Below are 24002 nucleotides of genomic sequence, written 5' to 3' on the forward strand. Positions count from 1 at the left end.
CCCAGTATGCTTTTCTTCTCTACATTCCTATCCAGTGACTACACAGGAGGAATGGCATGGGCCAAATTCATCCCTGGTGGGACTCCAATGACATCAGTCATCTTTATAGGAGTTTTTGAATGAAGTCAATTGGGTTTTACAAGGACCAAGTTTGGCCACATGCATATTTAACTGCTCAGAGAGCTGCAGCAGTGAATGAAGCTTCCCTTCCCTTAGGAATAATCACTTCTCAGTCTGGGAGACACAAGCAAAGCCATTGATTTGTTTTGTACAGTCAAGTTTACCTTATTTAAACTCAAGGAGTAACTGAAGTGTGCTCAACATCCAGCAGAACTTCAAAGAAACAACAGCCTAGCTGCTCTAAAAATGTTCCCAGTTTTTGATGGAACTCAGCATTTGTCCACAAGCTCAGCAAGCAGTGGCTTCAGCATGGGGCTGTGTTGAGGCTGTTCCCTCTGCCCTTTATCAGACCTGGCTGTTCCAGGGTCCCTGTCATGCTCAAATGTCTCTGCCACTTCGAGTCCACATCTCCCTCTGTGCTGCTCTCTGGTGCTGTAATTCCACTACCAGTTACACCTGATGAGAATGTGGTAAATCACTAAAAAAGAGCATTCCGTCCTCCACCTGTGACTTGGCTGCTGGTGCTGACTTCCCCTACACCTTGTTTCTATGCTTTACTGGAGTCTGACATTGCACCAAACATATAAAATTTTATAGTAGCATGATAGATCCTGACTCAGTTGCTATTGAAAAATAAACCAACAATCTGATCAGTGTCAGTGATTACCAAAAGTTTGTCTACAGACTTTGTCACCACTAATCATTAAATTATCTGCAAGGTCAGCTCATTTTGTTTTCTTATTGCATCTTCTAAGGAACAAATCAATTTGAACATCTACAGAACTGTATTGCTAAGTCTGAGTAGAAGAACATGTGTTCTGGTCATATGAGGGACCTCAGGTGTTTCCCAAGGGATGGATGTCCTGTCTCTTTTCCTGATTTCTAATGTGCCTTCTGTCTTTACTAGATCTTTGAGTGATGGAAGTCACATTTAATTTTCAATATTTTTTACATTATTTGTGTGTAATAATGAAATCTGGGTTTATGGGCTTGTTCATCTCTTTTACATCAATTTGACTGAATCAAACAGAGCTATTCTAGTTTTACAGCTGAAATAGTGAATTAGACCTAGTAATGGTTTTGCTGCAGCCACAAAACTCATATTATTGAGACCAACTATCAATTTTTTCTCTACTTTTAATTTTCCTGAGTTTTAATTTACCACTTTGTCTTCTGTCCCTATTAGTCTTTGTCATTTAGGAGAGAGGAAAAAAAGAAAATGTTACTAGCTTTTCAACAGGATAGATCAACTTGTACTAGAGACTTGATAGTTTTTTTTTTTTCTTCCTCAATCATTATTTCTCAGGTAATATTGATTTTTAAAAAAATTCATCTTTCTAATACTTCTTTCTCTCATCTTTTTTCTTCCTCAGTGTTGATAGAATTCATGTTCTGCTTATCTCAGTCTGTGTTTTTGCCTTTTATTCAGCTCCATTTTAATCTCCCTACATGCTGCTGAAACTCTGTTTTTATTTGCCACATCACTGGATCTGATGACTCTATTTCAATCTGACATTTTTTTTTTTTGCTACCCTCTGATCTTCTTCATCAAGCTCAAATAAGTCTTCCAGAATGAAAATCACTGCACATCTTTCTTTTTTCAAGTCTCTGAATTAGTTCACCTCTTCATGGTCTTGCTTTCTTCACTTGTTTCAAACAACCTCATAATTTCCAACCTTCGCTCATCATGACACCCTTTCTGTTTCTGGCCTTTTGGTTTCAAACTGGAGCTGCTCAAATCACATTTTATGAGTGAATGATTAATCTATTTAACATTTTTTTATCCTTTCCAGACACAACATGGCTTTCTTCCAATGTATGTAAAGATATTACAGTTTATATATGTCTTGGAAATTCTTTTGAGGCTTGCTTTTTATCTATTCATTTTCCAGGAGTTCAGTACTAGGCTAAAAAAAAGAAGTCTCAGGTACATTTTCAGAGAAGAGAGGAGAAAACTTCCCAGTTAGGAAATATAAAAATAGGTAAACGCAGATCTCATCTAAAGTTATATGAAGTAGGTGAGGTCTGTGTGCTATTTTGGGAATAGCTCCATCTTGATGAGTGTGTTCCCTGCTGTCCTTCCTCACCTGCCATAGCCCTCAAGGCTGGTCAGACACACGTCCAGAGGGAGGATTGCACTGCATAGCAGAGAGCAAAGCAGAATGTCAGCAATACACAGCTACACAGGGCTGTGGGACTCTTTCTTTGCTCAGGAAAATCTCTTTCCAGGCTCTTCCATCTCATATTAGTTGAACACTCAAACCTCAAGAATAACAATTCCCCATGTTTCTTCCCAAACTTACACAGACTTCTGAGGCCACCTCAGTGTTTCAGGCACATCCACCTCTGTTCTGCACGTTTTCATCTTTCCTGGATGTCTCTGCTGCATACAGAGAGCACCTGCAGCCTCATGCTGGTGCCTCTTCCAGTCTGACATTCAGCTGGTCTCACTGGGATCTGCTCAAGGGTTACTGTAGCTGGCCACACTGTCATGAGGGCTTAAGGATGTATTTTTTCTTGTAAGTTGCATTTTGTTGTAACTGAGCATGGTAATAAGATAGCTAATTACACACTTTTATTTTTGTTTTGGAATGTTCGATCTAAACTTTAACAAATTTTTTTTTCCCCCAAGATGATTTCTTTCTCACTTCAGATGGGAAATTTTGTTTTATGAGTGAAACTATATTGGCTACAGGCTGGCAATAATTTCCTTATCTCTTTGCACATGCAAAACTGGGTTTATGTAAGTTTTCTTGAAAGGGACATGAGAAATAACATCATCTGTGGCAGAAGGAGAAATCACAGACCATCAAGAATGTGCCACTTTCCATGACCTCCCTTTGAACTGTCAGTTAATTCATTTGGTGCCTATTGTGTACTTATTTTTGTGTTCTTCCTTAAAATGCACTTTGCTTGGAAAATGAATTCTCTAACACTTTACAAACATCTCTGGCTTTCACCACCCCTCAAGTGCATTGCTGGATGTCTACTGAACATCCAGTGAATTGTTGGATACTGCTGGTATGCCAAATTTAGACTGTGTGGTGAAGGCTGCCCTGAACAGCTCTGAGCACAGTGTTGGCTGCTGGTCTTAGCAACCAATAAATAATTAAGAAGCTGGATATTTGATGATACTTAAAGAAGGATGACTCACCCAGCCCTCTTCTGTTGATTTCTTCATTAGCACAGACTTAGATCCAGGCCAAGAATTGGTTTTCCCTTATGCTTTTATTTGGTGACCACTTGGATATGGCTTAGGAAACAGTTAGTGTCTCTCCAGCAGTTGGGAAATGTTTAGTTCCAACTGTTTATTTCCCTCAATGGATTAATAAGTCTATGTCAAAGTGCTGCAAAAATGAAAACTAAATTTTCAAAATGGGGAAGGAAGAAAATTCACAGAGACACAGTGTTTTCATCAAACTCCCTTTTTCCGCACCTCAATGTTTAAACGAATGGTTCAGTTTCCTTGGCTTTCCAATGTACCTAATCGAGCATATAAATTATATGAAGGGTAACAAAAGTAATTCCCTCCACTGGAGAGAGCAGAAGGGGAAACCAGATAGAGTTGTTAATATTCTGGAACACAACCTTTCCAATGAACTGGTAACAGCTCGATTATCACATTATGGAAACAACACTAAATTCCTGCAAAGATTTCACTCAGTGTAAAACAGTCAGTGAGGAGGACTCAGTGCTTGGTGCCTTTTACTCAGAAACTATGATCCACAAAACCTCCTCTTTTCCTCTGGCATGGAGTTTAAGTCTTAAATATAGCTTCAGACTTTTTGTCTTGTTTACTGACGTCTTGTATTCCTTACTAGGAGGGGATTTTTTTTCTGAGTTTGGGAGAAATATCTATTATATAGTTATCATGATTTTAGTAAGATAGGCATTTTATTCCTGGGTGTTTGGAACATACTGTCCTGTTCTCCTGGGGTGCAGGAGACTTACCAAATTCCCTCCAACAGCAATCTTACAAAAGTAGAATGAGCATGGATAAAGCTGATCATAAAGACAAAGCTCTCATTACCACTGACACTCCTGTGAGAGCAACGACATGCATCAGAAGGGACTGAATGGTGAATGAGAGAACAATCCCCTCTTCTGGGCAATTCCATGGCCAAACAAAGAAGCAGAAATGATGGGTATAAGTCTGTCTGGCCCTGACATATTTCTCAGACCAATTCCTGCCACTGTGGACAATATGGAAGAAAAAGATCAAGAAAGGCTTGACTAAACCTGGAGGTGTGATCAGGATTTGAAACTCATAATTCCAAAGCCAAACTTCTAAAATAAACATACAAGCACCAAACCCATGGTGTCCCAATTTCAAGAGATACAAAGTGCCAGAAAGTCCCAACTAAAGTCTTTGTTGGCTGCAAGTGTTTAGCACTCACAACATTGATTTTGGAACTTAAATTCATGATTGTTGGTTTCAGTAGTGTACCCAGTTTATAAATCACTCCTTGCATTTGGACCAGTGTTTGTAGATCTCCAGATGGAGAAGAGTGTGACTCAAAGGTGGATTTGGCAACTCCAGTATGGTTTAGGTCAAACATCTGTAGGGAACATGTGTCTGATTTCCTTACAACTTCATTGTTTCAGTAGATGGTGTATCCAGTGCAATGTTATATCTGCTACTGAAATAGCTGAACACAAATACCAGGAACCTCTGGGAAATTTTAGTTAATAGGAAAATAATCTAAAACAAATTCATCTGGTTATACAGCCAGGAGAAAAGAAATGAAAATAAAAGGAATTACTGATCCAACCAAGTAGGCACAGAAATGAAACCCCTCTAGGATTTTCTTTTTAGTTTCTCCAACTTCCATTAATTTAACGAGCAAACTAGGTCAGCAGCACAGTCTTGTTATGTTAATAAATGAATGCCATAGATTCACTAATGTTAAAATGTCCAGGCATTCAGCATCATTTGCTGCTTTGCAGAGGGAGCTGTGGCACAGCAACTCTGTCTTTGGCTCCAATCCTAATTCAGACACTGAGCCCTATGGGCCAATGTAGCAACTGCTGTAATGAAAACCCAGCTATGGAGAAAGCAAGCTGCAGTACCACAAAACATCAATTAGCCCTTTTCTAGCAGGGTAAGAGAAGTCATGTAAACTGAATTTTAAGTTCCTACATTTGGATTTTTTGCTGATAAAAGACTGGGAGGTCAGCCTGACATGTGGAAAGTTTTGTATCAGGCTCTCATTACAATACTGATGTATTTGCTTGTACTCTTCAGTAAACTTAAATAGTGAAACATTGTAAAATCCAAAGAAAGTTCTGAGATGCTGTTTTCTCCATGTGCTGTCTCTTTGTGGAAGAAAAGTTTATTAACTGTTAAACTGGTTATCAAAAATCTCGGTGGATCAAAAACTAATAATAGTGCTTCATGTAATAGTATTTTATTTCTCAAGTGGTAGGTGGAGGTCTCCATGGGGAATTCCATGTCCCCCCTTATTTTTTCTTTTTTTGCTGTCAAGATACAAAAGAAGGAAAAAATGTAAATAAACACATAAATCACTCTAATCCTTAAAAAGGCTGTTTTCCTGATCTGGATTCAAAAACTTATTGCAGAATAACTTCTTGGAACACAGGTAAAAAGTTTTACATAACAGATTGAAAGTGAACAGTTTACAAAAAGTCCAAATGTTGAAATGCCTTTGCAAGAAAAATTGGCATATTTTTATAAACAAAAATACGCTGCAGAAATGAAAAAAACATGTAGAAATATAACTTATATTTAGGGTGAAATTATTCACTTTATGGTGATATTTCAACACTATCTAGAATACTATACTGCTTCTTCTGCCTAGTTTTATAGGCATAAAAAGGACATTTAAAACAACACATCCTGAATTTATGACCTGTACTTTTGATTGAAAAAATAATAAATTGGACACTGAAAGGTGGTTAAGACATGTTAAATCTGGCTCTGTATTTCCAAAATAATATGTATCTATCTTCAAGGTTTTTTTGTGTTGCTCTCTCAGAAGCAAGAGCTACCAAATCCTGTTGAGAATATGAACTACTCTTGAGTTTGGCGTTGCTGAGGGCAGTAATTCCTGTCTGAACATGCATGCATGAATAGGCACATGCATGGCTCCTTGGCTGCTTTTATGTACCATTTTTGACCTGTGGGGAACTTCTCTAGATGGTAGAGCTTACAGTTTATCTCAACTATTTCAGAGAAACTTTCAAGACTTTTTGGATCTTGGGAATGATTAATCCTTCAAAATGCTGACAAGCTAATTGGGGAAGGTAATTTTAGGTTTAACTCTTCCACCTTTTCTGCTGATGTGAAGTGCGGATTGATCTGCAAAAGGAAATTTGCTACAAAATGGGCATTAGCTTTAAAATTCTGAGTTGGTTGTACCAAAAGTTTGTCTGATCACTTTATAGCATAGACCACCTCATAATATTTAAATTTGAGAACTTTTTCCTGTATTCTTTCAATCTTTGTCATGGAAACAGTTCACAGGGGCAACTCAACCATCCCATATCCACCCACATGAAGTCAATATTTTAAGTAGCATGTCTTGAAGAGATACCAAAATCAACAGCATTTGTGATCTAGGATGAAGCAGAAAATTAATCAAAGCACTTTAATCAAACCAGCCACTCTTCTTACTTAGCACTGATGCTTCTATGTGCACAGCATATGAAGCCACATAGTATGTGGCTTTGTGTTTAAGTCCGTGACTTAGATACAGCAATCTGTAACAGAAGTTTGGCAAAAGTGGAGAAAATAAAAATATATTCAGAATGTTTGTTTAAAGCATAATACAAAATTAGTCAAATTAATGAACAAATATTTACTATATGAGTGTTTTTTAGTGTTTATGTTGTCCAAATTATCTTTGCTACATAAATTGTGTGTGGACAGCCAATATTTGCTTTTCAAATTGTCACTGGCTGGACTGGCTGCCTGGCAATATTCCTTTTTCCTGATTAGATGTGTGAGTAATATTTCCAATTAATATTTTTGCAGTTCTGGGTTTGACAAATACTCATATATGACTCCTTTAAATCTGATGTCTGAATCCATTATGATAGCAAAATTCATGGAAATTGTAGCTTGATGATGTTAATTAACAAAAAAGCAAAAGGATATTTCTATCCAAAATGAATTGCAGTGTTTTCCCTAGCCTAACACCCAGACACCTATCCTCTGGTAGTACACAATGCAGATACTTATAAAAAATAAATATACATAAATAAAACAATTGAATTTTATTTCCTGCTTGCAAACTGTGTGTGGGTGGCAGTTTATTCTTTTCTCTCATTCCAACTGGGTCAGATTCAAGTTGGACTTGAACACAGTTTGCATCTTGCCTTTTTTCTTGTGAAACTTGGGAACTTGTAGAAAGGGGTCATTTGGCAGGAGAAAGAGTAGTATTTAGAGTTAGACTTTGCAACAGAGGTGAAGCTTAACTTATTGTACTCATATGGTGGTTGGATAGCGCTTGGTCGCTCCTCTCATGTTGGCGAATCAGAAACCAGATGTCTTTTTTTTTTCTGTAATTCCAGACACAGAGTAGTGTCTTGCCAGGGTCAAACAAATATCCATGTATTCAGAAGCAAAAATCATGACCATGCTGAAGGGTTTACAGTCAAGTTGGAATGTCTCAGAATCTATTTTTAAGTCAATGTCCACACCCAGGCTTTTGTTGCAAAAATCAGTTTGAAGAGGAGCATAAAATACTTTTACTTAAATATTTTGACATGTTCATCTACATTACATGCAAATACAAATTGTTCTGCTTAATTTTTATAGGTGTTCTGTAGACACGATGTCTGTGTAGGCTGGCATGAGTTATATGTCGCACATATAAGTTTATTATTTCTTGCTGTTGCAAAGGTTGAATGGTAAGTTTGAGCTCTAGAAAGCCCAGCTTCAGTGTCCTATATTGTCTTAAGGGTAACATCCAAACTGGTCATGGCTTTTGGCTCTTCAGATAACATGCTTCTGAAACTACAAAAGAGCCAGCTGGTGAAGTGGATCAGGGATGGGTCTCTTGACTCCGAGACTTATGAATACACAGTTAAAATGAACACTTAAAATCTTTGTTTATGCAACAAAAACATCTTATCTCACATGCTGTTAAAAAAACTACCAATCTTAGGGATGCAATAATTTCAACCTTTTGTAATGTCTGTAGGACAATGTTTAAAATCGAGAATTATAGATGTTGTATCATGAATGCATTCCTTAGGAAGAAGAGCGATGCTTTTTATACCCTTCTGCTAAAAGGAAGCCTAGTGGAAGCTTCATTTGGAGTTCTGTCTGTGATGGTTTGGTGTGGTTGTGGAGCCAGGCCAATGCAGTGAGAGGGAATGGAGGCTTCCAGAAGTGATGGGATAGAGAAGAAAACAGGCAAGGTCTTTTTAGAATAGAGAACATAAAACTAGCAATAGGCATGATATTTGCTCAATGAAAAAATTACCCAGCAGTCTGATAATCACCACAGTTTCTCTGGCAAAGGATTTGCCTCACTCTGCTAGGCAGAGTTCCTTTCACTCCTCCCAAGGGCTGGAAGACTTGGATTAGGGAAACATCACCACCTTCTTCTTCCCAGGGAAAAGTGCTGTCAGAAGCTGTCCTGCATTTAACAGTAGATTGACTTGGACACTAATATTAGTTTCCTGTCTCTTCTGTATTTTTCTCCACCAAGGAGCTAGATAGCACCAATCTGCGTCTGAACCCTCATTTGAGAGCCCATTTTGGGATTTTTGTTTCCTCCTATGTGTGGTCCTGGGACACTGGCAAATGAATTTTGAAGTTCTTAGCTTGATCAAAACTGTACAACCACATGAACACTGAAGTCCATCTGAAACATGGAGGTTTTGCTCTGTTTCTGGGAGTTTTAGTGCTAAGAGACTGGATGAGAGAGTAGAGGGAGAAGCATCTCTTGTTTCTAAAGTCAGAAATGATCTTTGAATGATATTCCTCTATTCATGTGGGCTGTTAAAACATGACTGAGCCCAGATTTAAAAAAAAAAAAAAACTCTGCAGAATTTATCCTTAGAATGTTCACCCAGTGGGAGAGAGAAAGACCTCCTCCCTAGAAAGACATCATACACTACTGTAATTGGCAACATGTGCATTAGACACACAACCTAAAATTAAATTGACATGTCTCAGGGATTCCATCTGCTGTCAGATCTAACCTACCACAAACTGAGCAGCAGAGCTAGACTCACTCAGAGCCTCTGTCTCTGCCCTCAAGTTTCAGTGATATGATAAAATAGGAGTCAAGGCACAAAATTTGTCACCATCTTTCTGTTAAGTATTCTGAAGATAGATATGACCGTCAAGAAGAGTAATAATGGCTGAAAGCATAGAAGTCCACTGTGTTCTGTGTGATGAATTTTTACAATTTCTTACATCTGATTCATCCTGTGCCACTCATCACTGTTGAAGGTTATTGGATGACTGATTCACCAACTGACATGACTTTCTATGCAAATTGTTTCTTGACAACGAAATCAAATAAAATGGGTTATTAATGAGAATTAAAAGGATGGCTGGCGTCTAAAGGAATGTACAAGTCTGTAAGCCAACAGAATGACTTCTAAAGCAAATATGACAAGACACTCTTGATCCTGTAGATCAGCTGCGTCTGTTAAACTCAGGGATTAGAAACCAAAGAAGCCTCATTGAACTGAATAATCCCTTCCTTATGTCTAAAATGGCTCATTGTAGTGGGCACAGTGCTGCCCACTAGATCTTCATTTTGCAGTGTATTGTCAAAAAGGTGATGTCCATATGCATAGAGATTGATATATTGATTTTAAAGTGAACAGAAGCAGGAATTTTCAGTTCATCTGTCACTTACAGGAAAAAAAAATATTGACTTAGCAGATAGTTGCATTTAAAATATTTTTAGCTGTAATAGTAATCCCAAAAATCAACCCAAACTAATTGGAAAAAACTGTTTATCACAGCCGAGCATTCCCAGAAGGGGAATCAATTTATATAAACATGCTAAAACTGACCTATTTATGAAATGTTATGGAGAGCTGAGAAGAGAACCACAACAGATCTTTATCTTATGTTCACTGCTTTAAAAGATCAGCGGTTGGGTGAAGGCTGAGGCTGGCTCTGGCATGTGTTTTAGATGTGAATGTCAAGGTCATCTAAAATCTGTTGCCAAAGTCACTGTGATTGCCAGCAAAATGTAAATTAATGTTCCAGGGCTCTTATTATATGCTTAATATGAATATGCTTCCCTTTGAACATAAATCATAATGAATGCAGCAATCACTTGCTCCTGTGAAAGTCAAAAAACACAAATGCAAATGAAAGAAACCATCACAAATAGTAGATGCACCCCCTAAGGAAAAAAAAAAAAAAAACACAAGAAGGATATAGTTTAATTTAATGCATGGCAATAATCTATTTAAAAGGTTACATTAGTATGTATATAGGCAGATTTATTTTTAATACAGTTTAATCTAGTAAATTAGTATGCATGACAGAAAAATATTTGAAAAGCCCAAATATGGTCTGCAAGTTCTATTTTGTCCATAAAATTTCTGTCACCTTCAGAGAACTTTCCACAGACCTCACTTATCTTAACCGGAGAAGAAAATCTCCAACCAGTTCAGATCAATTGCAAAATTACCACAGAAACCATCAGAGCAGAGTTTCTCCCAGCCTTAATTTTACTAGGCATTTACCAAGACTCTTTACACAAGGACAGCAGTATTTCTCTTTCACTAGGTGAGCGTTAACCATGCATGCTCATGTATACTTAAGACTGGGAAGGTATAAAACAGCTTCCTTCTGTCAGGACTTTTGTGTAACCGGTTGGCAAAGTTCAGTTACATCATTTTCTTTTCTCCATTAATACCCTGATGCAAGAGCTGCATTCAGAGCTCCTTGGGCACATAGTGCAGAATGCTCCATGTTGGGAGTGGAGCTGCCTCAAGTATCATTCAGCAGCTCCTGGTCTGTCTGCACTGATGTTCCTGATGTTGGTATGGATGTTTCTTCTGAGCACCTAGTTACCACAGAAAATTTTAGGTCACACAGAAGCACTTTATCATTGCTGGAAATTGCAGTGCTTAGTCTCAAATTCTAAAGTTTCCCTAAAATCAGTGCAATAGTAAGGCAAAGTCTTAAGCAGCATCATTCCAAACCTACAAAATTAGAACAGTTGGAAACACTGACAAGGAGTAAAACAATTTTCCAAATGAGAGAAACACATACAAGTTTAGGAAAGAGCAAGATATGGATTGTCTAATAGTGCCCTGTAACAGTGTTTTATTTATGATGTTGCCCAGTAGCATGGTTCTAAGCTAAGACAATCACTGTATAAACATGGATATTTCTAAGAGTGTTAGCTTTATTCACTGAGGAGCTGAGTGAGAGATAGGGGGAAGGCAGACATAGCAAGGAGGAAGGGAGGGGAAAAGGCTGACAGAAAAAACAAGGAGAGTGCCAAGGCAAGGAAGATATTGTTTGTGTTTAAAAGTAGAAATTGAAGCTGTGCCAAATCAGAATTTTCTTCAGGAACTTGAGTGCTGAAAACTTCGTGAGCATGCTCAGATCATGGGCAGAGGGAGACTGCAAATTCACTGTAATATGCTGCTATGAGACTGGGGAGAGAAAATGGAGAAAAAAAGAGAAAGAACTGGCCTTTGGCCACTACTGTAATGAACTGAGGAAGGATAGAACACAAGCCTTAGCAATTCTTCAGTTAGCCTGGCTCAAGCAGATGATGTTTAAGAAAATCTAGTAGCAGGCAGGGGATTTCATACACTTTCTATTCTAGGACCAATAAATAAATAAATGATACATACACATAAATAAATACATAAACAGATGACATTTAGCTGGTGGATTTGGTTCAGCTCTGAATTTGCAGGGGGAGGTTTCTGAAAGTCAAAACTCTGACATTCAGGCTTAAATGGCTGAACAAGCATAGGCTTGAAGAAATTCTGCACAAGTTCATAAGTCCCTAGAATAGCAAAATTCATTTTGATGATAATTACTCTAGAATTGACTTCAGCCAGGAGGTTCACAGCTTTTAGTTTTGTGCTTTGAGATCACATTTACATGAGACACCCTTGTTGGGAAAATACACTTCATTTGGAAGATTATTTTGAAATTTCATTTCTGCCTCAACACAGTTCTGGATAGTTTTGTGTGGACTGCAGTTTTATCAACAAAGTTGCCAGAAAAAAATTGCTTTCACTGCCATAAGAGAATAAAATGTTAATCTTTTTTAATACAGGCTTTAAAATATGGCATCTCGTCTATGAGATTTGTAAGGTAGGTAAGATTAATAAGATAGGTCATCATCATCCTGACATGTAATGAATTTTAAACTACTATTTAGAAGATAAACTGTGGAATTTGGAAAGAATCTAAGGCTCCTCTCCCCATGCAGGGAAATAATGACATCCATGACTACAGGCTTTCAGCATCAACGGTTTCAAACACTAAATAAGGTGTGTTTACTCACTACAATTAATGGTCTTATTGTCATTGAAAATGCTTAATTCCTACCTGAGAAAGAGTAAGAGTCAAGCCATCATTTCTGCCTTGTCCATCTACTCCAAAATGGGGCAGTATGGCGCATTACAGTGAAAGAAACTAAATGGACTGGAAAAAGTCTGTAGAATCTTGTGAAGCAAGGTAAAAGGCAACAAGGAATTGTTCACTGTGCTTTCTGTTACTCTGTGGGCATCTTTCTACTGGTCACTACTGGAGTACATGTACAGGACCAGCTGAAGGTTTTATTGACTTAGTCCTTTGACTTTCTCTCCTGTAGAAATCATCACTATTCAAAAAGCTGGATGGCAGTGTTCCACTCCTTCATTTCAGGGAACTGAAGAAAAAACCCAGGAGATCTTGGTCAAACATTGTTGCTTTCTTTAATGAGAAAAGTGGTAATGATATTTCCTCCAATATGCAACTGGATGAACTTCACAGACACCACTCTGATGAAAGCTCAGAGCATCCCATTTCCTCCTCCAAGCACCAGCACAAGAACTGCTTACAGAATCACAGAGATGGGAATGCTCCTAAGAAACTACCCACATTTCTCCTGCCTTAAAGGGTTGTACTTTCGTAATTTCTGACAGAAGTAGTTCTAATCTATTTCCGAGATCCTCAGTAATGAAGAGTTTACAACTTCCCCAGAAATTTTACTTCTGTTTGAATGTGATTCCCTAAGTCCCAAAATGGCTCTTCCATATTTCAGTTTCATCATACTATTATTTTTGGTCTGTTCAGCCTCAGTAGAAAGTATTATTCCCATTTTCTTGGATACAGTCTTTTATATATTATTATGCCCTTCTTTTCGGGTTTTATTTTGTACACTGATGTGCTTACCACACACTGAGTTCACATTTGGGATAAGACCTTACTCTGAATACTCCATTCTATCTTTAGTAAAATAAATTTATGTCATGTAAACGGTGAAAAATTCTGTATTAAAAGTAATAACAACAGCAGAAAATTGTGTGTGTGTAGCACTTCATCCATGCAGACCATTCCTTGGGATTGGATTCCACAATTCTGCGTAACCACAAAGTTCAAGAGCTTGTAAAAGAGCACTGTGGCAGGAGTAGACTTTACTATTCTATTTTTTATTTAAATACTTTATCAAATATTTGGAAATATCATACTCACATGAAAGTCAGTCATATTACAGCTGATCTGCTACTGCATTTATGTCACATCAAAAGAGAGAAATAAAGTAGTGGATAAATTATTCTTGCTATTAAAATCTACTGCATTTTTTTTTCCTGAAGAGATAGTATTAACCTCCATGAGAAACTATGTATCTCAGGCCTTATTAATTAAATGAGAGATTTGTTTTAAAAAGGTAGATTTTTCTTAAGTGGGCTTTTTTTTTAGTATACAAATTTTAATAAAAACACATCTTTTCTGTGCTGTGATAAACTTGATCTATGCAAGTGATTTTCATGCTCTCAAAATAATTCAGAGTTAAAGCTCACTCTAACTTGCTTCACTGGATATCTGTTTATTCTTAGGAATACTGAAGATTTTAAACAGTATGACTCTGTCCCTTGTCCCTGATTAGTAATTCAGTAGAAGTGTCATAAAAAGACTCATCAAAGAAATGAAAATAAGTGGCATGACACTGGAGACCCCATTCAAGCAATGTTGCAGCTCATGCTGGAAATGGAATCTCCAGTTTCATTTGTTTTGATGTACTGTATAAATATTTAAAGAATGCAAGCTGCAATTTTATCCAGCCTTTGCTGAATTTCAGTGTCATGTCTTGGTGGGGGTCTTAGTGCTGATACTAATTGCTCTTAGAATTGCTGGTTCAGCAGACCAATGGGGGATGTATGTAAGCCCATTTTGCTCAGAAAAACAACACAGAACAAGTTTGACTCAAAGCAATGGTTCAGGTCTTATTGAAATACCACAGAAGACAGTGAACCTTGTATATTTTTTATGAAATTCAATGCATGAATGATGAATCTCATCTAACCCTACTCTGCACATATGCCATTACTGCATTTCAGGGCTTTTTGGTGTAGAAAGGATATTTTCATACACAATGAAGTAATATAAGAGTGACTAAAATAGACAAATAACTTCATATAATTAACAGTATCATTAGAGAATGTTTTGTGATACTTTTATTTAGAATATTAATAGGAAATTCTTATTATCTGCTTATTGAGAAATCAGATCCTTGAAAGATTAGAGAGCCAGGACACTGTCTCAGAAACGAGCAGTGGTGTAAGATCAACAGTTGAAGATTAATATACTAAAGTGACACTGTGATGCGCTGTGGATTAAACAGAGGACCGTCAGAGCTAAAAATATGAAATGAAGACCCTGGAATTTCTATCATGGGTTAATAACAGAATCGAATTCACCAATAAAATATGTCTGATGGATACATGTAACCTAACTTGGAGGATGAAAAGCTGCCACCTAAAGATCTATCAGACTCAGAGGGTAATTGATATGAGCTGCAGCATGAAAACTTGTGGGAAACTGTAAAATACTGTCAATCATTTGTTTGTCAATTCATCCTACATTCCAACTGTGTTTGCTGAAGAGTGTTCACTGCATCTGAACAGAAGTATGGGAGGATACTCTTGTAGGATCATTCATCTAAACACTATGACATCCATACTCTTAAATCAAATAAGGCAGGGTTACTGTTTGGTCCCAAAGCTATGTGACAGAGAGCAATTCCTGTTCACAACACCCCCTGAAGAGGGTGGCTCTGTCCAGGGTGGGAATGTTGCTTGGTTTGTGATGTTTCCAAGCTGTGTTCAGGCACCGTGGGTCATTGTATCCAGAGCTGTACCTTGAAGCACCTGAGGAATTCAACGTCAGGGAAAATCACAGGACCATACCTGGCTGCTCCTGTCCTGTTTCATTAGGAATACAGTCAAAATTAATGAACTTTATCCAGCTTATCTTCTGGTGGTGATATTAATAAAGGAAAAGGAGTGTGTGTGACCAGATGCTGGGTCACTTATTATTGGTTCATAGAACAGGTCCAGAAGTTAAGTAGAGAAAGACTTGGTTAATTCTGAATTTCACCAGCCTGTGTGGTTCATCAAAAATCTCTCAGACTAATATTTTCAAGCCTTTAGTTTCCAACTGTAGCTCTGAAAGTGTTGGCTTTCCCTATAAAAGGATGGATTTTTGTTTAAATAGTAGCCCAGGAAACATAGAAAGATATTGTTAAATATTACTGAGGTATTTCTGGGAGTCTCAAGACTTTATTGTTCCCTGAGTGAGGATTATTCATGAAAGCATCATTTAAAACTATAAAGACTCCCATAGTGCAGCACAGCAGATATTGAGCAGACAAAATAGGTGCAGCACCAAAAAATGTAACCTGATTTTGGAGCCTGAGGAGCTGGAAGGCAGTTGGCATCAGAACTGCTGGTTTTCGAGCTCTCCAAAAGCATTCCAAAGGCAGTGTTTTCTAAAATTTTGTTTTGTTTCTGGAGTTAAAGAAGCATTTGTTCAACCCACTCAGGCACATGTGATTCTTGGGATGTCCTGTGCAGGGTCAGGAGTTGAACTTTGATGATTCTTGTGGGTCCCTTTCAACACAGTATATTCTACAGTTCTATGATTCTGCTTGATTTCTTTTAAAAAAATAGATGAAAAAGTTTTGTTGTAATTAATATTGTCCAAGAGAAATTATGTCTCCAAAATACATTCATGTTCATTTCAGAGAGAAGACATCTTGTATGATCAGCTCTCCAAGGATGCAGTCCCATATTTAAGCATACCGGTACAAAAATATGGGTATTATACTTATTTTCGTTGCTTTATATATTGATGAATGCAACACTGACCTCAAGTTATTAATCTCACTTCAAAGAAAAACTGTCTTTTCTCCACATCATAGAACTCTTCTTTTGGGATCATGCGAAAAGTATTGGTTTATGCTTTGGGTCTGTCTGTCTTTAAGGCAAGGAAACACATCACACTGCAGTTTCCTCATTCTGCTCCATGAGACTTAGATATCTAAGTCACAGTGCTGTGTAAACAGCTCTTGAAATTTGCCCTGTGGGAGATATGCAATTACAATAATTTCCTACCTTTGTTACCTCTGAACTGTAATTTACTTCCTTTAAGGAGACTTCTGTTTTCAAACACAGGTCTCTATTTTTGTCTTGGTGCAATGAAGCCTTGCAAAGAAAGCACATAATGTTCTCTCTTGTAGCCTTTACTGTCAGTTTTTCTAACTTTGCAATGTCTTGCTAAATTTTTCCATGCTTTGTAATTCTGATAAGAACACCAGGAGTAACCAAGAGAAAGTTCAGGATGAAGAAGAGGAGAAGAAGCTTCCTGATTAGCAAGAAAAATATGTATTAAAGGGCCAACATTGTGACAGATCTGCAATGTCCTGTTAGAAAAGGACAGGAAAAATGTATATGAAGGTATAACAGATTCACAATTCCATTTGTCCTAAACCATTATTTTTAAGTCTGTTCATAGCAGATAGTTTATGAACCTGCTTTGGGATTCTTCTGGTTGAAAAGGCGTACGTAAATATAAAGTGCAACCATGCCTGCATTATGTACTGTATGTCAGATGATTGAAGAAATTAAAAACATGATGGACTGTGGAGTGTGCTGTAAAATAGAAATTGATGAACAAATGTGCTAATAAGTAAATGACATATTAAATATATTATGAAGCATAATTTGTAGTACAAAACAAGTAATTGTTTGCAGATGACCTAGGTTTTTTACTTTGAAAGAAGAATCTCAAAGTAAAGCAGGTGGAGATTAATTCCTTGTCTTGTACCCAAGTCAGTTATTTTTTTTCTTTCTACAGTGTTGAGGGAGGAACCCAAGATTAGTTTTCAGAGTGTTACATGAATAAGCAAAATTAATGTGGTATCTCTATCTCCAGAGTGCATTTTTACATGTGAGGATAAATTTCTTTTGTGTCACTTTCAAACCTAAATAGTCTCTGTCAAGAGAATAAAATATCCATTAAAAAGATATTTTTAATGTTTATCAGAGGTGTTTCTGTGCCAAATACACACTATCCTGTGAAGTACAGAATAGTGTGCTGGTTGCTCCTTTGATCTCAATATCTTTCATCCTGGTCTGCTGCCAAGGATCATTCACTCTCTGCACACATCAGCTGGGACAGGGAAAAATGAATGCAACTGTATTCACATCTCACTTTCCCTATTTCTCTGATTCTGATATCCTCAGGGAAGCTATCCTCCCTAGTGTGGCATGAGCAACACCACCTACAGCTGTACCTTCAGCACAAACAGATGGCATTTTCCTTGCTTAGTCAAATAACAAAGTGCCCCTCTTTAAAGCTTGGAGCCAGCCATGTTATGATGACTTTTCTGAGGAAGGACAGCCTGTGGCACAAATACATTACAAAGTATAATGCAGAACTACTGATCTAACTTTGCCCACATCAGGATGTGATCACCTCAGCATGGCACTGTTAGTTCAGGTGCCAGCACTATTAGTTCAGGTGCAGCGATGTGCTAACATGGTTCTGCTACTTCCAACATCCACATAATTTTTCCTGCAAAGCCTTGCCATGCCTTGCTAAGCTCTGCTGTGTGGTGGTACAAGGACTTAGACAAATGCCCTGTCTACATGATGGCTCCTGTTAGATACCATATCTGCATTTACATAGACTTCTTTATTGGTTTTAACAAAAATCAATAAATTTCCATATAGGAAAAAATTCTTTAATGTTGGTTAGGCACTGGAATAGATCTCCAAGAGAAGCTGTGGATGGCCCATTCCTGGAAGTGTTCAAGGCCAGGATGACGCTCTGAGCAAGCTAGTCTAGTGGGAGGTGTCCCTGTCCATGTCAGAGAAGCTGGAATGGAATGATTTATCATGTCTTTCCAACCCAAGCCATCCTATGATTCTGTGATTCTACTCTATAAACTTAGGTGGCAGATTGATGTCCAGTAAAAGACTTTGCCTTGAGTTGTTCACCATCCTAATAGAGCAGGAGGAACAGGGGTTTTCCTAAAGCAGCAGATTGATGTCTGGCATGCTGGGGTTTGAATTTGTCCTGAACCGGCTCCCCCATACCTCTGGCAATGCCTGAAGATTTTTAGCTGTTTTGGAAAGACCCGTGTTTTATTCCAGGTATCACTGGATGCTGCCTCTCAGAGGTGGTCTTGATGCCTCAGGTTTTAGCTTTTATATTTTTCAGATTTTGTACCGCTTTAGTGTGTAGTTCTGAGCTTCATATTAGGGGATAGTAAGTTCTCTTTACAGAGTAGGTAGACAAAACAATTCCTTCTCTAGCTGGGGACCAAGGACAAACGATCCAAATTTCAGGCCCAAGAGCATAAACAACAGTGGACTGAAAAGAGAAAAACAAGAAGGATGGGACTTCATAAGCTAAAGCTATAATTGGACAATTAGCTATATAACTATATTAACTATAATCAGACAATATCCTAATGGACCAGAACTTATGAAAGTGTGAGGCCCTGTGACCGGTCATCCATTTTGGTGACTATTTTTGGTTCATCTTGGGTGTAACCCTGGCTTGAGCTACTGTGCTGCCCAAGGTGGATCCATTGAGGCCTCCTAATAAATACTTACTTTGTTCTTTAACTCTGTCTAGTCTCTGTTCTAGGGCAGCCTTCACAAGTGCACCAAGGGAAGCCAGGACACACCTGCTATGTTCCATGCCCACCTGTGCCCATCAAACTACAGACATCTAGTAGTGATGTGGGGGCTGGTCTGTGGCTCTGTGACCAAGTGCAACCACTCACAGCCACCAAGACAAGTTCTTGGCCACACAAGCTGTAAGTGTACAGTTGGCCTGGCCACTGCAAAAGGCAGTGCAGGCTGACAGGAGAAAAAGAGCCAAGCACTGTTCTTTGATGCTTACACTGTGACAAGCACAAGGTGTGCAAATGTTTACGACACTTTAGGGAACAAATAACTTGGGATTCACCTGAAAACACAATGTGGAGATGCCTGAAGTCGCATGCAGGAGATTTTAGAAAACAGTTCCTTCGTGACAATACTGTGGCGTCAGACATCATAAAGCCTCCAAGTTCAATGTTTACTTAAACTAGACTAATTTTTCTGTGTATTTTTTTCATTGTTTGTTCTAATTACTATCATGCTTTTAGAGTAATCTTAAATTTTACTGTATCCTGAGTTTCGATCTGGCTGTATATAGCTTCCACTGATTTATTATTTTCCTGTATGCTATAGAATACAATATTTCAGCTGGAGGACACCTACAATGATCATCTGGTCCAACTGCCTGAGAACTACAAGGATGACCAAAAGTTAAAGTGTTAAGGGCATTGTCCAAAGGTTTCTTAAACATTGACAGCCATGGGACATTGATCATCTCTCTAGCAAATATATGCCTATTTCTAGATTTAATTTGATATGGTGAAGAATCATACAAGTACTTTGCCCTGAAGTGCTGCCATCAAAGAAACAACAGCAATGGGTCCAAAAAGCCAGTGCTTTACATGCAGAATTCTTCTCAGCCTAAATTTTCATTTTTCCACTGAAACAGCATAAATGTCCCTTGGAGAGGGATTGATTAGGATTACTGGATTACTTATAACCATTTTAAGGTATTTTTGTCCAATTGTGCAAGGGTGGTGGAAGTGCTCCAATTGTGAATTAAAATACGGTATTTTCAGTCAAAATTGCTGTCAATTTCTGCAATCATTAATTTAATAACGGGAATTATGATCCATTGCAAGTGTTCCATGCCTGCAACACTCATGAGAGAGCTCGCTGTGGTAAACCTTGCAGAGCCAGATATAGTGATGTATGTGAGACATTGCTTCAGCTGTTTTTCAAAGGATAAGTGTTTTACTGCACATGTGTCTGTGGGCATTGGACATTGGTACCGAAACAGACATCGTGGCACATGGTACCCACACAAGTGGCTCCTGTTCCTGTCTGTGAACAGCCAGAGCATCACCTCCTCTTGCACTAACAGAAATTGCACAGGGTTACAGTCAGGTGGTAGATGCAGCTATCCTGGAACAATCAGCTTGGAACTGTCTATCCTGGAACTGCAGACACTAGATGGGAATGACCCATAACCTGCTTGTAGAAATTCTTTATGCACTGGAAATTCTTTTGTTTCCTTTTGAATTATTTGAACTTATTCAAAAAATCCTCTCTGTTCTGAATTTATTTCGTGATCTTATTCTAATGCAAGATGAACAAATTTTGAATACCTTTTCATTTACATACTAATATCTGATCCGGGGAAAAAATTCTGATGCAATAAACACTAAGAAAGTAATACAAGACAAAAGTTCAGCTTCTACACAAAAAGGGTTGAGTTTTTCAGGCTCTTGCACCTCAAGCTGGTGACCAGGCAAGTGCAGAGTAAGTGGAAGTATATGCCACTAAAGGAGGTGATAGATGAGAGAGAGAGAACTTATTTTAATATACTCTTATACTACCTTGTCAATTAGAATGATGTTAAAAAAAATAAAATATCAAGTCTGTGCATTGCCAGATAATAAATAAGAGTGAAACCCCTGAGTTTTGAACTCATATGGCACAGGTGCAAGTGATTACTCCAAGTTATGTGAACAGAGGCAGCACATGCTGATATTTGGGCACGAGAGGCTTAACATTTGCATATACGTCTTCTGTGGATGCAGGCTAAGAGCAGAGGCAGATTTTCCACTTTCCAAATCTGTAAGCCAGAACTTGATGAGACAATGATGCTCAGGAGAGGCAGTGAGAATCAGATGGTAACGTGGATTAAATAAGGATAATGAAAATATTTCAGGAATTCATGTAATAGGAAAGGATCTCAATTCTATTTATCTTACTTTGGTTCCTAAAAGAACACAAGCTACAAAGTTTTGGCCTGTGCATGCACTTAAGACATTGGAACACTGAATTAAGATGTATTCATTCAAATCCCTTTTACTGTAAAAGAAGATCATGTGTTTCACATCACTCTCACCACTGGAGTTTAAAAAATCCATTCATGGCCATGATTTGGCTGATGTACCACACTGGTGTGGATCCATGAAACTGCCTTCCACTAACAGACACCTGCATTTTTAGGGGTAATTTTAAATTTTGGTGAAAAAAAAATGAGTGAAAGCAGAACAAAAGAAAAGCCAAAGCCCAACTTACTGAAAGCTCCTGGAATAGACCAAGTGAAAACTGATTCCTGTGCTGTTTCATGACACATCCAAGCAAAACTCGGCAGAACAAAACCTCTTTGAAGCTCTTAACTGTTCAGTGTTTGCTGAGGTGCGTTGCCTTGCACCTGCCTTTGTGAAATAAGATGTATTTTGAAGGGGGCAGGGTTGATTTTGGAAGGTGAGATGGCTCACTTTGTTGTGCAAGTCAAGTGCAATGGCAGCACACCACAGATGTCTGCCACATGTTGCGCACATTTTAATATTCAGTAGCAAATGTTCTTATTATATGAGAGCACGAAGAATAAGGTTCATTTCATGAAAGCAGGTGAAGTAAACCCCATTGAGATGTGTGTCATATGGAATGCATAATGGATGATGGTCCAGATGCATCCAAAAAAGAAACGTGCTTTGTGTGCAGCTGAGATAGGGAAGCTTGTGGTAAATTCTGCCCTTTGTCTGTGAGGCTTTGGCTCTGGACAGGGATTCTTGTCATGTGTTTCTGCCAAATATTTTGGTATTTAACTCATATGTTTTACCATATATGGGTATCTACTTCAGCACTTTTGTGTTTACCATTTGCATATTTTTTTACTTGTTCTTGCAGAACTGCTTAGCTAAAAATTCAGTGGGCCCAATGATTACTGATTTACATTAACTCAAGACTCGCTCTTTTATTTTGTAATAAGTAGAACAGAGGGAAAAAAAAACAAAACAAAAAACTGCAAACAAATAAATAAACAAAAAAAACCCCATTGGAACAAATTGAAATTCTTAGCAAAACAAAATTACAAGAAAATTCTGACCTCAAAAATATACTCAGCTACCAGACCCTCTTTGGGATAAGTTGCATTGATAACTGGAAAAGCTGAATTTTTATCCAGTGGGAGGTATGGTTCCATTGTACAATGGTCATTTAGAAGATGAGAGACCTGAATAAAGTGTTGTCAGTTTGTCCAATTCTAATGTTCTCAGGGATCTTATTCCAGTCTAATTGTCATAATGGTGGTTATGACAGTTAGTACACAGTCCCTCCTATGAGATGGAGTTTGAATTCTTATTAAGTCTGACTGAATTCAGATGAAGGGGTCAGGAAATAAAAAGGCTTTTACCAGAATGTTAATGTGTCAAATCAGGCTGCTTATTTAGGTGCCTAAATATGGATTTTATTGCCTGATGTTTGTGTTTTACATTAGATTTGCATGAATAATATCTGAAACCTTACATTCTTGCCCTGAACAAATGAGTAATGTTTCTTTAAGGAAAAAATAAATAAAGCCAAAAAGCTAAAAACCCCAGAGCCTTCATTAGTTTTTGTGCTAACCAACATTCTTATGTTTTATATTCAAACCAACATATTAACATGAAACAATCATTCCAGATGGAGGAAAATATCACTTCTAGGGTCAGGAAAGGGGTACATAAAATTCTGGCAAATTAGAAGGAAAAATCTACAGGGCCTAAAAAGCTCATTAATATATGCTTTAATCCCCTTGTGGATCGTTGTGGTTTGGACCTGCGAAAACTGAAATGAGAAAATACTACCATAAGCTGACCAGCTTTAGTGCTGAAAGGCAATATCCAAAATGTTCCTCAGGCTTCCAGGGAATGAAAGACCTTGAATGGATATTTCTATATTGTTCTCAACAGCTGACTGAGTAGACACCTACCCTAAATGAAGGTGTCTCAGGTTATGGTGTGAACTTCAGCAGAAAGTATGCACCTAGCCAAAAGTCAGCATAATTTAGAAGGTATAACACTTTATAAGCAAGATATTTTTAAAGGGTTTTTTTGGTTTTTTTGAGGAAAACAACTACAACAAAAAAAACACAACTATTGAGCATTTTTGTTTTGCCTTAGGGATAGAATTTCAAAAAACTACAGTTTATGCTATGATTTAGCTAATCTACCTAAATACAGCATCTGTAACTCCTTTATGTGGTAATTAGTATTTTGACAAGAAGATTTTACTAGTTTTCTTTCACAAAACATTACCAGACTATGTTAGTACATGCTCTAAATTTTAATTTTAATAGCAGAATCAGCTGTCTCTTCCTTTTATATATTTCACCTGGTAAGACCAGCAAACAAGTCACATCTCCTTTTCCTGTCTTTTCTTCCAACTATGGGTTTAGTTCTTTGCAGCTGCAGGAGCCACATCAAGGGCACCAACTCATAGAACAAGAAGCAACATTTTTAAACCATATTCAGCCACAGCACTTGATTCCTGGCTCCTTTTGATGTGAGCCAGACATT

This window comes from Anomalospiza imberbis, chromosome 3 (assembly GCF_031753505.1).
Source record: "Anomalospiza imberbis isolate Cuckoo-Finch-1a 21T00152 chromosome 3, ASM3175350v1, whole genome shotgun sequence".
NCBI classification, from domain to species: domain Eukaryota; kingdom Metazoa; phylum Chordata; class Aves; order Passeriformes; family Viduidae; genus Anomalospiza; species Anomalospiza imberbis.